Here is a 6,109-nt window from a genome sequence, read left to right as displayed (position 1 = left end):
CAACCTAACCTAAACCTATACTTATGACCTAAACCTATTCTCAAATCCCAAAACCTATAACCTAAACCTTAACCTAAACCTATAACCTATAACCTATAACCTGAACCTATAACCTAAACTCAATTCCCTAAACCTTAACCTATAACCTAACTTAAACCTATACTTATAACCTAAACCTATTCTCAAATTCCAAAACCTATAACTATAACCTAAACCTTAACTGAAAACCTATAACCTAACCTAAACCTAAACCTAAACCTATAACCTTAACCTAAACCTAAATCTATAACCTAAACCTAAACCTAAACCTATTCTCAAATCCCTAAACCTAAACCTATAACGTATAACCTAAAACCTAAACCTATTCTCAAATCCCTAAACCTAAACCTATAACGTATAACCTATAATGTATAACCTATAACCTAAACCTATTCTCAAATCCCTAAACCTATAACCTAAACCTAAACCTATAACCTATAACCTAAACCTATTTAACCTATAACATAAACCTAAACCTTACCTAAACCTAAAACCTAAAACCTAAACCTAAACCTAAAACCTAAACCTAAACCTAAACCTTAACTCAATTCCCTAAACCTTAAACTATAACCTAACCTAAACCTAAACCTAAACCTATAACCTTAACCTAAACATAAAACCTAAACCTAAACCTAAACCTATTCTTATAACCTAAACCTATTCTTATAACCTAAACCTATTCTCAAATCCCAAAACCTATAACCTAAACCAAAACCTTAACCTAAACATAAACCTATAACCTAAACCTAAAATCTAAACTTAAACCTACGCATATAACCTATAACCTAAACCTAAACCTAAAACCCAAACGTAAACCCGATCTCGAACCCAAACCCAATTTCCTAAACCTAAACCTTAACGTATTCTCAAATCCCTAAACCTAAACCTACACCTAACCCTAATCTCAACTCCTTAACCTAAACCCCAAAACCTAAACTTGAAAACCCAAACCTAAACCCAAACCCGAACCCGATCCCGATTTCCTAAACCTAAACTTATAACCTTAACTTAAACCTATTCGTAAATCCCAAAACCTATAACCTAAACCTAAACCTAAACCTAAACCTAAACCTTAACCTATAACCTTAACCTATAACCTAGACCTATGACCTAAAACCTTAACCAATAACCTATAACCTAAACTTATAACGTATAACCTAACCTTAACCTAAACCTAAAACCTAAACCTTAACCTATAACCTAAAACCTAAACCTAAACCTATAACCTAAATGTATTCTCAAATCCCTAAACCTAAACCTACACCTAATCCTAATCTCAACTCCCTAACCTAAACTTAAACCTAAACTTGAAAACCCATACCTAAACCCAATCCCGAACCGGAACTCGATTTCCTAAACCTAAACCTTAACCTATTCTCAATTCCCTAAACCTATAGCTTATAACCTAAACCTTAACCTTAACCTAAACCAAAACCTAAACCTATAACCTATAACCCAAACCTAAACCTAAAACCTAAATGTATTCTCAAATCCTTAAACCTAAACTTATACCTAATCCTAATCTTAACTCCCTAACCTAAACCTAAACCTAAACTTGAAAAGCCAAACCTGAACCTAATCCCGAACCCGAACCCGATTTCCTAAACCTAAACCTTAACCTATTCTCAATTCCCTAAACCTATAGCTTATAACCTAAACCTAAACCTTAACCTAAACCTAAACCTAAACCAAAGCCTAAATCAAAACCTATGACCTAAAAACTTAACCTATAACCTATAACCTAAACTTATAACCTATAACCTAACCTTAACCTAAACCTAAAACCTAAACCTTAACCTATAACCTATAACTTAAAACCTAAACCTAAACCTAAAACCTAAATGGATTCTCAAATCCCTAAACCTAAACCTACACCTAATCCTAATCTCAACTCCCTAACCTAAACCTAAACCTAAACCTAAACTTGAAAACCCAAACCTAAACCCGATCCCGAATCCGAACCCGATTTCCTAAACCTAAACCTTAACCTATTCTCAATTCCCTAAACCTATAGCTTATAACCTAAACCTAAACCTAAACCTAAACCTTAACCTAAACCTAAACCTAAACCTATAACCTATAACCTAAACCTAAACCTAAAACCTAAATGTATTCTCAAATCCCTAAACCTAAACCTACACCTAATCCTAATCTCAACTCCCTAACCTAAACCTAAACCTAAACTTGAAAACCCAAACCTAAACCCGAACCCAATTTCCTAAACGTAAACCTTAACTTATTCTCAATTCCCTAAACCTAAACCTAAACCTAAACCTATAACCTATAACCTAAACCTAAACCTAAAACCTAAATGTATTCTCAAATCCCTAAACCTACACCTACACATAATCCTAATCTCAACTCCCTAACCTAAACTTAAACCTAAACTTGAAAACCCAAACCTAAACCCAATCCCGAACCCGAACGTGATTTCCTAAACCTACACCTTAACCTATTCTCAATTCCCTAAACATATAGCTTATAACCTAAACCTAAACTTTAACCTAAACCAAAACATAAACCTTAACCTAAACCTAAACCATAACCTATAACCTTAACCTAAACCAAAACTTATGACCTAAAACCTTAACCTATAACCTAAACTTATAACCCATAACTTAACCTTAACCTAAACCTAAAACCTAAACCTTAACCTATAACCTATAACCTAAATGTATTCTTAAATCCCTAAACTTAAACCTACACCTAATCCTAATCTCAACTCCCTAACCTAAACCTAAACCTAAACCTAAACTTGAAAACCCAAACCTAAACCCGATCCCGAACCCGAACCCGATTTCCTAAACCTAAACCTTGACCCATTCTCAATTCCCTAAACTTATAGCTTATAACCTAAACCTAAACCTAAACCTATAACCTATAACCTAAACTCAATTCTCTAAACTTTAACCTACAACCTAACCTAAATCTATACTTATAACATAAACCAATTCTCAAATCCCAAAACCTATAACCTAAACCTTAACCTAAACCTATAACTTATAACCTATAACCTAAACTCAATTCCCTAAACCTATACTTATAACCTAAACCTATTCTCAAATTCCAAAACCTATAACTATAACCTAAACCTTAACCAAAAACCTATAACCTAACCTAAACCTAAACCTAAACATATAACCTTAACCTAAACCTAAACCTAAACCTATTCTCAAATCCCTAAACCTAAACTTATAACATATAACCTATAACCTAAACCTATTCTCAAATCCCTAAACCTAAACCTATAACATATAACTTATAACCTAAACCTATTCTCAAATCCCTAAACCTAAACCTATAACGTATAACCTATAACCTAAACCTAAACCTATAACCTATAACCTATAACCTAAACCTATTTAACCTATAACCTAAACCTAAACCTTAACCTAAACCTATAACCTAAACCCATAACCTAAAACCTAAAACCTAAACCTAAACCTAAAACCTAAACCTAAACCTAAACCTTAACTCAACTCCCTAATCCTTAACCTATAACCTAACCTAAACCTATAACCTTAACTTAAACATAAAACCTAAACCTAAACCAATATTTATAACCTAAACCTATTCTCAAATCCCAAAACCTATAACCTAAACCTAAACCTTAACCTAAACCTAAACTTATAACCTAAACCTAAAATCTAAACCAAAACCTACACATATAACCTATAAACTAAACCTATAACCGAAACCTAAACCCAAAACCCAAACGTAAACCCGATCTACAACCCGAACCCAAGTTCCTAAACCCAAACCTTAACGTAATCTCAAATCCCTAAACCTAAACCCACACCTAATCCTAATCTCAACTCCCTAACCTAAACCCTTAAACCTAAACTTGAAAACGGGCTCATAAAATTCTCGATCGTCGAATCTTGCGTCGACAGCCTCCGTAGTACCCCATTCTCGGATCCCAGCACTCACGTGCCTGATTCCGATGCTGGGATCCTACAAGGAGAATTTTCAGTATGATTTTTTTTGTAATGGAGCATAACCACAAGTATAACCAAGTCATAAAGGCAACATCATCATCACATATCCACTAATATAATCATTTGAGTACAATGCTGAAAGGGAAATACATAAATCAAAAATCAAGCACCAGAAGACCGTTGCATGCTCCAAGCTCAACCTGCTGCATCACCTGCACGCATCTATCATGCATAAGCTTATAGAAAGCTTAGAGGGTGGTGTAAGTGTGTGCACAAGATAAATGTCAAGTATACCATAAAGCCCATAAATCATACATAATCAGAATAAGTGAAAATACTGACAAGATCATGAATCATACGATATCAGAGTAAGCGGAAATATACTGGTAAGTCCATGAGTGCTATCAGCCGTACTAAGACTATGCGATGCAAAACATAATAAGACAATAACAGATACTGAGGATGCAAATACAATATGCAAACCCTGACGAGCCATGAATACCATCAACCTCATCTACGCCATCTAAGTACAAAACATAGTAACCCAAAATGCTAAGTACTGTGGATGCAATGTAATATGCGGTGCGAATGAAATGACCATACTGAAATGTGAAGTCGGGATGATAGTACGTAGTAGCACAGGCTACGGGGTCCATCACATGGACTTCTATCCAAACCAGTCCCATACCTAAATTTGGATAGTCAGACTCAATGTGGTAGACTCCTGATCTCAAGTTAGTCGCGCGCTCAACCGAAATCCTGACCATTTGAAGGTACACGTAACAAATAGTTACGCACCACCAGCCCGAGTGGATAGTAAATGAATGAATGAATGGATATGCAATTCTTGCTCAATATGTTCACATATCAGTACGGTTGCTCTCTGAGAAAATCACCGGGGTCTATTACACTCCACTCCGACTGCCTCCTCCATAACCGTACAGCCCAGTGAGTGGAAGAGACCTCACTATCCTCCTGCCAATATCGGGTCCGGCTCGTCGATAACAGACCCATTTACAAGTTGGTCATACTCAAACTAGCTTATAGCCCCCCTCACTTGGGCGGATACGGCCACACTCCCTTCCAACCGACCACGACATAGTGGGAGAAACGACCTCATGGTATAGGCACCGGTGCTCATATTCCACTCGGTCTGGACGTTGGAGCATCTCCTGGTACTAAGGAGGTTCTGGAATTTTTATCCAAGGACATCCTAAGTGCTCACAGTGCTAAAACAAAGTATTTTTGGTGTCCCATTTAGCCATCCATGATGTGCCTGTGGAGGTCACGGCCCTAATGTCGCTAGGGCGTACAATGATCAAGTCACATATATGTGAGATGCATGAGTCACACTATCCAGTCATGCATCAATCCTGCCCATACAGCACAATAATGTGGGCACTCCGTCTCATAAGGAGTCTCGTAAATAGTCTACTATGATCAAACATTCCTCATATTAGGCATACATATGATGCGTATGGGCATGAATCATGGAGTTATACTAAGCATTTTATATGGTGATAAACTATCCTCACAACGAAGATGGGCCTTGATGGCCTACGCACAACAAGTATGGGCCTATCAATGGGCCCTAGGGAGTGTTATAATGCGGACATTTAACCAACATTATTCTTACGATGTGGACGTCAAACCAACATCGCTCCCAAGGCACGGCCCGCCATAAATGTCATTACATAACCCATGGTAGAATCACACAATGCAATAGACCTTGTATACATCCCATTGGGCCTCAACCCATGGGCCTCAAATACATGAAATGGGCCTCATAACATGGGTCTTATATATATCAATGTGGGCCTCAACAACGGGCCTTGAATGCATCACAATGGGCCTCAACTCATAGGTCATAATACATCACAATGGGCCTTAACCCATGGGCCCTAATACATCTCAATGGGCCTTAACCCATGGGCCCCTAATACATCACAATGGGCCTCAACCCATGGGCCTTACATATATCAAAGTGGACCTCAACCACGGGCCACAAATACATCGAATGGGCCTCATAATATGGGCCTTACATTCACATCCAAGTGGGCCTCTACAACAGCCTCATACACATCAAGGTGAGCCTCAACAATGGGCCACAAATATGACAAGATGGGCCTAAT

This window comes from Magnolia sinica, chromosome 10 (genome assembly GCF_029962835.1).
Source record: "Magnolia sinica isolate HGM2019 chromosome 10, MsV1, whole genome shotgun sequence".
NCBI lineage: Eukaryota > Viridiplantae > Streptophyta > Magnoliopsida > Magnoliales > Magnoliaceae > Magnolia > Magnolia sinica.
The sequence above is the reverse complement of the archived record's forward strand: the minus strand, read 5'-3'. Positions refer to the sequence as shown.